Below are 10,892 nucleotides of genomic sequence, written 5' to 3'. Positions count from 1 at the left end.
CAACGCACACAACGCACAACCAACACAAGCTCCTGGCACCGAAGAAACATCGCGTCGACTTTGATGTTTTCGCACTGATTTTAATCTCATATTTACAATTTTGAATGATTCGCTCTGTCCCGGCAAGCCAGGGTCGAGGCCACCGACGTCTTCAGTCGTTGGAGAGCTGGAGGACACCCTGGAAATGTACAGTATATGCACTGTATTTATGTATTTTTTTTATATAAAAAAACATGTATTATTATTGTTTTATAAATTTTGTTTAGTTTTTTTTACTCTTGAGATAGCTCTGGGTCAAAGTGACCCGAAGACCTGAAAACAAATGTGTTTGTCTGAGAAACACAAGGGTTAAACAAATACTTTAAACTCGTGAAGTGTGATTTAATTTTGTTGTTTTTAAAAAAAAATTAGAGCCTTGTCTTTTTTAGATTTTATTAGCGTCTTTATCTGTATATTTAGTGTGTTTTTTTTAACTTTGTAAAGTTTTTTTTTCATTAAAATTACTCTTTATCCATATATTTTTGTCATTATTTTTTATTTTTTTGAGTTTCTTAAATAATGAAAATTATTTAAAGATAATTAAGAACATTTTTTTTTTTAGTTGTTGTTTTTTTAACTCCTGTGTGAGCTCTGGGTCAAAGCGACCCGAAGACCTATTAGCGTCTTTATCTGTATATTTAGTTGGTTTTTTTTTACTTTGTAAAGTTTTTTTTTCAATAAAAATACTCTTTATTCGTATACTTTTTTCATTCATCTTTTCATTTTTTTTAAGTTTCTTAAATAATGAAAATTATTTTAAAATAATTAAGAAATATGTTTTGTTTAGTTATTGTTTTTTTTAACTCTTGTTTTAGCTCTGGGTCAAAGTGACCCGAAGGCCACGTGTTTTGTGTTTGTCTGAGAAACACAAGGTTAAAACACTGTAACACTGTAAACTCATGAATTGTGTTTTTTATTTTGTTTTGTTTTTTGTTTTGTTTTAGAGCCTTGTGTTTTTTTGTTATTGTTTTTGCTTTAAAGCATCTTTATCTGTATGTTTAGTGTTTGTTTTTTTTACTTTGTTAAGTATATTTTTGTCATTATGTTATTTTGAGTTTCTTGAATAATGACAATGATTTTCAAGATGATAAAGATGTTAAATATATTGATTTACTAGTTAAGATATATTGATTTACTAGTTAAGATATAATGATTTACTAGTTAAGATATAATGATTTACTAGTTAAGATATAATGATTTACTAGTTAAGATATGTTGATTTACTAGTTAAGATATGTTGATTTACTAGTTAAGATATAATGAGTTACTAGTTAAGATATAATGATTTACTAGTTAAGATATAATGATTTACTAGTTAAGATATGTTGATTTACTAGTTAAGATATGTTGATTTACTAGTTAAGATATAATGATTTACTAGTTAAGATATAATGATTTACTAGTTAAGATATAATGATTTACTAGTTAAGATATGTTGATTTACTAGTTAAGATATGTTGATTTACTAGTTAAGATATAATGATTTACTAGTTAAGATATGTTGATTTACTAGTTAAGATATAATGATTTACTAGTTAAGATATATTGATTTACTAGTTAAGATATAATGATTTACTAGTTAAGATATGTTGATTTACTAGTTAAGATATAATGAGTTACTAGTCAAGATATGTTGATTTACTAGTTAAAAAATGAAGATATCATTGAGTGTGTTTGAGTCACTGGTGTGTTTGTTCACCTGATGAGCGTCAGTGAAACAATCCTGTTCTTCACCTCGTCTGCCCTTCACTTCTGCTGCTGTCAACACCAGCACACACAACCAGACGAGGTGCTGACACTTTGGAGGGACACCCACCACTACACACACACACCCACCACTACACACACACACCTGCACACACACACACACCTGCACACACACACACACACACACATGCACACACTCACTCACACACCCACCTCTACACACACACACACATGTACACACATGTACACACATGTACAAACACACACACACACAGACGCACGCACACACACACACCTACACACACATGCAATTATCATAACTATTATTTAATTAAATAATTTATAATTTAATTGATTAATTAGAACTTCAGTATAAAACATATTTTTTAGTATTTAGTATTTTATCTATTTTTCCTGGTGTTGTTTTCCTTTCATGTTTTGTGGTTTTATTGTTTTCTGTAAAACATTAGAAATATTATATATATATATATATATATATATATATATATATGTATATATATATATATATATATATAAGGTATTATTTAACTCTTGTGTTAGCTCTGGGTCAAAGTGACCCGGAGGCCCCAAAACAAATGTTTGTCTGAGAAACACAAGAGTTAAATAAATACAATTTTATATTGTTTTTTTTTGTTGATGATTTTGCATAATTTCTTTTGTTTTTTGAAGTGTCTTCATCTACATATTTAGTGTTTTTTAGTGTTTTTTGAAACGTCTTCATCTATATTTTTGGTATTTTTGAAGTGTCTTTATCTATATATTTAGTGATTCTTTTCTTTTTTGAAGTGTCTTCATCCATATATTTAGTGTTTTTTGTGTTTTTTGAAGCGTCTTCATCTATATATTTAGTGATTATTTTGTTTTTTGAAGTGTCTTCATCTACATATTTAGTGTTTTTTAGTGTTTTTTGAAACGTCTTCATCTATATTTTTGGTGTTTTTTGAAGTGTCTTTATCTATATATTTAGTGATTATTTTGGTTTTTGAAGCGTTTTCATCTATATATTTAGTGTTTTTGGTGTTTTTTTAAGCGTCTTCATTTATATATTTAGTGTTTTTTGTGTTTTTTGAAGCGTCTTCATCTATATATTTAGTGATTATTTTGTTTTTTGAAGCGTTTTCATCTATATATTTAGTTTTTTTGGTGTTTTTTTAAGCGTCTTCATCTATATATTTAGTGATTATTTTGTTTTTTGAAGCGTCTTCATCTATATATTTAGTGTTTTTGGTGTTTTTTGAAGCGTCTTCATCTATATATTTAGTGTTTTTTGAAGCGTCTTCATCTATATATTTAGTGTTTTTTGTGTTTTTTGAAGTGTCTTCATCTATATATTTAGTGTTTTTTGTGTTTTTTGAAGTGTCTTCATCTATATATTTAGTGATTATTTTGTTTTTTGAAGCGTTTTCATCTATATATTTAGTTTTCTTGGTGTTTTTTTAAGCGTCTTCATCTATATATTTAGTGTTTTTAGTGTTTTTTGAAGTGTCTTCATCTATATATTTAGTGATTCTTTTCTTTTTTGAAGTGTCTTCATCCATATATTTAGTGTTTTTTGTGTTTTTTGAAGCGTCTTCATCTATATATTTAGTGTTTTTGGTGTTTTTTGAAGCGTCTTCATCTAAATATTTAGTGATTATTTTGTTTTTTGAAGCGTCATCTATATATTTAGTGATTTTTTGTGTTTTTTGAAGCGTCTTCATCTATATATTTAGTGTTTTTAGTGTTTTTTGAAGCGTCTTCATCTATATATTTAGTGATTATTTTGTTTTTCGAAGTGTCTTCATCTATATATTTAGTGATTATTTTGTTTTTCGAAGTGTCTTCATCTATATATTTAGTGATTATTTTGTTTTTCGAAGCGTCTCCATCTATATATTTAGTGATTATTTTGTTTTTCGAAGTGTCTTCATCTATATATTTAGTGATTATTTTGTTTTTTGAAGTGTCTTCATCTATTTATTTAGTGTTTGTTTTTTTACCCTGATGTTATATTTAGTGATTTTAAACGTTTTCGACAATTGAAATAAAACCACTATTATCCCGGCACTGCTCCGTACATCAGGTGTACGGCCCGGACGGACCGGACCAGTAATGCGATCCAGAACCAGGAGAACCCGTCACTGAATACTTTGTGAGGAATGTTTATTATTCCTGCAGGAGCCTCGGCAGGAGCGTCCGGCGCAGCAGCAACACTGCAGACTCTGTGCGGTCCACGGTTCCATCAGCGGCGACTGGATCACCAGTGTTTTCCTTCAGGTCCTCCCGAGTCCAAGAATCAACCTGCCGGTCCATCTGCGGCTCCGCCCTCCCCCCGCTGACCCGTCACTCTGGCCTGATCCCCCCTCCTGTATATTTGCTCGACCCCGTCTATTGTCGGAGGGCCACGCCGGGGCCACTTGGGTGGTGGATGTCCCGGAAGACAATGAGGTCCTGTGGTGTCAGAGGGGACCAGGTCTTTCAGCGTCTGCTGACTCAGCATCTGCCCATCATGCACCACCTCCAGGTATTATCACAGGTGGACAGATGTGGAGCTGAAGACGTCCAGCTGTGGATCCGTGTTTTATTTCATTTATTTAAGTGTATTTATTTAAATTACAGACAATATATTTGAATGGACACAAGTGCAAGATTATTTCAAATCTTGAAGTCATAGTTCACCCTTTATTTAAACTCCAAAATGTTCTACTCACCCTCATGTCGACTAAGAGTTGGGATTATTTTCAGAGTAATCTGTTCCATTTTTTTTAGAATTATAGACAAAAATGTAAATTAATGCTAACGTAGCGACCGGCGCTAACTTGTTGATGTCTTCATCTTCCTCACTTAAAAACATCCAAATACCTTCGATTTCATTATTTTTCTACTCAACCTCATTTCATCTAAATGTTGGCATTATTTTCAGAGAAATCTTTTACTTTTTTAGAGTTATAGAGTTATATTAAAAAAATGTAAGTTAATGCCAACGTAGTGACCGGCGCTAACTTGTTGTTAGTAAAACAACAGTGACAACAAGTAGAATAATATAGTGTAAAATGGTTACATTTCGTTAATTTTCTACTCACCCTCATGTTGACTAAGGGTCGGGATTATTTTCAGAGTAATCTGTTCCATTTTTTTTAGAGTTATAGACAAAAATGTAAATTAATGCTAACGTAGCGACCGGCGCTAACTTGTTGTTAGTAAAACAACAGTGACAACAAGTAGAACTATTAGTCTAAGAGTGGTTACATTTCATTAATTTTCTACTCACTCTCATGTCGACTAAGGGTCGGGATTATTTTCAGAGAAATCTGTTTTTTTTTTTTTTAGTTATAAACTCATGTAAATTAATGCTAATGTAGCGACCGGCGCTAGTTTGTTGATGTCTTCATCTTCATCTTCCTCACTTAAAAACATCCAAATACCTCCAATTTCCTTAATTTTCTACTCACCCTCATGTCGACTAAATGTTGGGATTATTTTCAGAGTAATCTGTTACTTTTTTCAGAGTCATAGACAAAAATGTAAATTAATGCTAACGTAGCGACCGGCGCTAACTTGTTGTTAGTAAAACAACAGTGACAACAAGTAGAACTATTAGTCTAAGAGTGGTTACATTTCATTAATTTTCTACTCACTCTCATGTTGACTACGGGTTAGGATTATTTTCAGAGAAATCTGTTTTTTTTTTTTAGTTATAAACTCATGTAAATTAATGCTAATGTAGCGACCGGCGCTAGCTTGTTGATGTCTTCATCTTCATCTTCCTCACTTAAAAACATCCAAATACCTCCAATTTCCTTAATTTTCTACTCACCCTCATGTCGGCTAAATGTTGGGATTATTTTCAGAGTAATCTGTTACTTTTTTCAGAGTTATAGACAAAAATGTAAATTAATGCTAACGTAGCGACCGGCGCTAACTTGTTGATGTCTTCATCTTCCCCTTAAAAACATCCAAATACATCTGATTTCATTTATTTTCTACTCACCCTCATGTCGACTAAGGGATGGGATTATTTTCAGAGAAATCTGTTCTTTATTAGATTCATAGACAATTTAATGCTAATGTGGCGACCGGCACTAACTTGATGTTGTCTTCTTCTTCGTCCAAAAATTCACTTAAAAACATTCAAATACCTCCAGACTGCTCAACTGTAACGTCCCTCTGGAATTGAAGACTCGCCAAGAAGAATTTTTTACGAGAAAAATTCAGCAAAATGTATATTTTAAGCTTGTTTATGGCAGACGTAACAAGCCACCTAAACAGGAAGTACTCCGGTTACTGTACTGTAGACTGTATACACACAACACAGCTTCAGACGCTACATTAAAATGAACAAACATTTAATTTTTCCAATAGCACAGACGAGCATTATGGAGGTATTTGGATGTTTTTGAGTGTTTTTTTGGATGAAGATGAAAACATCAACAAATTAGCACCGGTCGCTACATTAGCCTTAATTTAAATGTTTGTCTATAACTCTAAAAACAAACAGAATAATCTAAAAAATAGTCCCAACCCTTAGTCCTTTTTGTGGTTATATTGATCTACATTTTACATTATTTTTAAAATGTTTTTCCGTTATACATTTTATTATTTGGATTTTCTCAAATGTATTAATTGTAAATTTAATAATAATTTATAAAATGTATAAGTACATCTATGGGTTTATTGAGATACATTTTGTTCACTCATATCACATATCACATATTATAATTAAATTACATTTATACATATTATAATTACATTTACAATACACGCATCCCACTAAATAAAATACATTAAAATGAGACTTTAACTGTGAATTTATTTGAAAAAAATTCAGATTTTAAAAGTGAAAATACTTAATATATTGACTGCATTTACAAGGTAATCCAGATTAATAAGAAAAAAATTACTTACTCTGGAAAATATAATACTACTAAAGATTAGGGTTGTGAAATTGTGCGATTAATCGCGATTATTAATTAGTTATAGTCGTAATTAGTTCCTTTTTTTAACCATGTCAATCCCATTTTTTAGACTTTCATCTTATAGCAATGTTTTCATCAAACTCTATAATAATATTATTAATATTATAGATTATCTTAAAATCATTTTTCAATTCATTTTATCTCGACTAAACAAGATATATTCAAATAGTCAGTAATCTTGATACATATATATATATATAAATATATATATATATATATATATATATATATATATATATATATATATACAGTATATATATATATATATATATACATTATATTATATATATTATATATATATATATACAGTATATATATTATAATTCCATTTACAATACAAGAATACCTCTAAATAAATGACATTGAAATGAGACTTTACATGTGAATTTCCTTTCCACTTTGTGTAAAAACTGAAATATTGACTGCATTTACAAGGTAATCCAGATTAATTTAAAAAAATGACTTTTTTGTTTTCTTTTTGAATTCTGTAAAATATAATACTACTAAAGATTAGGGTTGTGAAATTGTGCGATTAATCGCGATTAATTAGTTATAGTCATAATTCGTTCCTTTTTCTTTTCTTTTCTAGACTTAGACTATCATCTTATAGCAATGTTTTCATCAAACTCTATAATAATATTATTAATATATAATATTAAAAAAAACAGATTAATTAGATTAATGATATCCATTATCTTAAAATCATTTTTCAATTCATTTTATCTCGACTAAACAAGATGTATTCAAATAGTCAGTAATCTTGATACACATATATATATATTTACACATATATATATGTATATATACTGTGGTAAAGTAGGAGTAAAGCCGGGAGCTGTCGCTGAGGTGCAGACGCCTGAGATGATGAAAAATGAAGGACTCCGGCGATGAAAGCACAACGTCTTCACTCATCACCTGCTCGGCCTCTAGACCTCCAGAGATCCACCGCTGAGTTTCTGTTTCTCTTCCTCCGACCGCCGACTGACTGACGGACACGTTTAACCCTCCGGTCGCCGCCCAAGCATCGAAAACCACGGCGAGAATATCGATCGTACTCGGATGTGAACGTGACCCCGTGGACCGTCTGGTTCTGTTCCGACTTCTGCCTCAAGGATCTTCTTTCCCTTTTTTTAAAAATGTCGTTGAAATATTCAACTCACCGTTATTTAAAGAGTCAATTCACGGGAGAGTAAATTCCAAGACACTTTACCGTATAAATAAAACTTAATACGACAAGCAAATATGAACGTCTTGACCTTGAGTTTAACCCCAAAATTCTTTTTAACCGTGGACCGGTTTAATGTCAGCACTATTTTCATGGACCGGCCTTGAGATAAAAACAACAAAAATAAAATGAAAGAACCAAAATGAAAGTGCCTTAGGGTCTCCACATTGTTTATCAGTGGCAAGACATATATAATTATATATAACTTTATCTATTTTAACTATTTTTTGAGTAAAATTGACCGAAATAAGCGATTTGACATGTCAAGAGTTACATGCTAACATGAATTTGCTAGTATTCTAACACCATCTGTGCTGTGTCTCAAATCACACACTTCTCTAAGTGCACTGCTTTACAGTACACTGTAAGACAGTGCACTTACTTGCGTAGTACTAAAATGTCAACAGTGTAGTATGACCCACGAAGTTTACATGTATAAACTGACAAGAAAATCCAGATTTAGTCTTTATTTTGCAACTAAAAATTAAATGTATTTTTTTATAATCCCTAATAAAAAGAAAGCTTTGAAATATATGTTTCTGGATCTTAATGGAATTTTGAATTTGCCAACTTTTTAACATCATTAGAAAATAATATTTCAAAACAAAAAAGAAAAAACATTTTTCTTTTGAAATATCGTGTTTTTTCTCATTATATTTCTGACTTTTGATTTAATTTTAGTTTAAGTTGAGGACGAGTCTGACGCTCGTGTGAAACATAAGCTGTAGATAGAAGTAGAATCATTTATTCAGTCAGTGGATCAAATGTCTCTGGAATCGGTTCCGACCCGACTGGGCCCGGGGGGTTGAGGTCCACTGTCTGTGTGACTTCTTTTAAATCTCTTTTAAAAACACACTTTTACAGACTGGCTTTTGTTTGATGTCAGATTTTAACCCTTAACCTTGGGTTCATCAATGGACTCTCCTTTATTTTTCAGTGTTTTGTAATTTTATTTAATAATATTTTCCTTGAATGTAACGCGTGTTGTTTAATCTTGTTTTATTACTGTACTGTATTAATGGATTGTGTCATTTTTAACTGTATTTTTTGCTTTGATGTAAAACACTTAACTATGGTTAAAAAAGTACTATATGAATACAATAATTATTATTATTATTGATCTTTTAAGTATATATTTTATTGAATATTGTTTTGATTGTTTAAGTGCTTTGTGACCCTGGTCTGGAAAAGCGCTCCCTAAATATTACCTACTTACTTATATTTACTGACAACAAAATCCAGATTTGATTGATTTATGGATTGTTGTGCAAGAGATAAAAAATGTTGAATATTTCACATATAAAAATAATTGTGAAAAGAAAATTGCACTTTGCAAATATCACAATGTTTTCTCCTTATATTTCTGACTTTTGATATGTACTTTGTTTTCTTATATCTGTTTTGTTTTTGACAAACTCAAAATTATTTGAGCAATTTGGTTGAAAAGAAATGTATTTACATTCTTCAAACCTTATTTTCTAACAAAAAACTATTTTAAACCTTTTCTCATTTAAAGAAAAGGAAGCTTTATTATTCAGGTTTACAAACATAGTGTTGAATATTGTTTATTTTTAAACATGGAAAAAATAACTTAAAAAGTACTTACCAAATATATATATATTTTTTCTCCTTATAGGATTTCCTTTGTGATGTTTATGGTTGTATTTTTTCTTTTTTTGTGTGTTCATTTTTTTTTGTATTACCATAAATAGATTTTTTTTTTCTATAACTACATGTTTTTTTTCAATTACTACATCTTTTTTTTTGTTTTCTTTCTATTACTAAATGGTTTTTTTTCTATTATTACATGTTTTGGTGTTTTTTTTTCCATTATTACATGTTTTTGGTAGGGTTCTTTTTCTATTACTACATGTTTTTGTTTGTTTTTTCTATAACTATATGTTTTTTTTAGTTTTCTTTCTATTACTAAATGTTTTTTAGTTTTTGTTCTATAACTATATGTTTTTTTTCAATTACTACATGTTTTTTTGTTTTCTTTCTATTACTAAATGTTTTTTTTCGTTTTTTTCAATTACTACATGTTTTTTTGTTTTCTTTCTATTACTAAATGTTTTTTTGTTTTTTTTCTATAACTACATGTTTTTTTTTCAATTACTACATGTTTTTTCGTTTTCTTTCTATTACTAAATGTTTTTTTGTTTTTTTCTATTACTACATGTTTTTGTTGTTTTTTTTACATTACTACATGTCATTTTTTTTGTTTGTTTTTTCTATTGCTTCATGTTTTTTGTTTTTTTTATATATTACTACATGTTTTTGGTGGTTTCTTTTCCGTTACTACATGTTTTTTTTTTGTTTTTTTTTCTATTACTATATGTTTTTGGTGGTTTCTTTTCCGTTACGTTTTTGTTTTTGTTAGTTTTTTCTATTACTACAGGTTTTTGGTGGATTTTTTCTCCATTACTACATGTTTTTGTTTGTTTTTTCTATTACTTCATGTGTTATTTTTTGTTTTGTTTTTTTCTATTACTACATGTTTTTGGTTTGTTAGTTTTTTTTAACTTCACATTACTTGTGAAACTTCATCACATCCTTAGGTGTCCCTGAGAAGAGTCTAACCGTTAGAGTCTAACAGGAGGTCTGGAACCAGAAGCCGAAGACACGAGGACACACATGTTCTCACACATCCAAGTGCTTCGAGAAAAACCATCCAACAACAAGTTCACTCTCCTGGTCTCGCAGATCACGAGAGAACATTCCAGCCCAGGTCTCTCACACATGACACACCAAAGAGCTTCGGTCTCACTGCCTCGGGTAACATTGATGAATATGGAATGATCTTTTATTTTGCGCTGCAAATGCAACCAGATGGAGAAGGTGGAGGCGAGAAGAAACCAGGAGCAGATGTGGGCACCAGACGGAGAGGGTTGGCAGACGTGGACCTGTGCCCCGGGAACAGCTTCACCCTCCGATCCTTCTTGGAC

The 10,892-nt window shown here is 30.5% G+C and overlaps 1 long non-coding RNA gene across 1 annotated transcript in view; it reads left to right on the top strand.

Moving 5' to 3' along the window:
• The first annotated feature begins 589 nt into the window (after window positions 1-589).
• Window positions 590-10,892, top strand: part of LOC148068094 (uncharacterized) — a 145,922-nt gene continuing 135,619 nt past the window's right edge. Inside the window, exon 1 of the long non-coding RNA XR_015713196.1 lies at window positions 590-606. This is a non-coding gene — a long non-coding RNA (uncharacterized LOC148068094). The remainder of the gene's footprint in view (window positions 607-10,892) is intronic.

The sequence above is a fragment of the Callionymus lyra genome, chromosome 12 (assembly GCF_982586985.1).
Source record: "Callionymus lyra chromosome 12, fCalLyr1.hap1.1, whole genome shotgun sequence".
Classification (NCBI taxonomy): domain Eukaryota; kingdom Metazoa; phylum Chordata; class Actinopteri; order Syngnathiformes; family Callionymidae; genus Callionymus; species Callionymus lyra.
The sequence above is the reverse complement of the archived record's forward strand: the minus strand, read 5'-3'. Positions and strand labels throughout refer to the sequence as shown.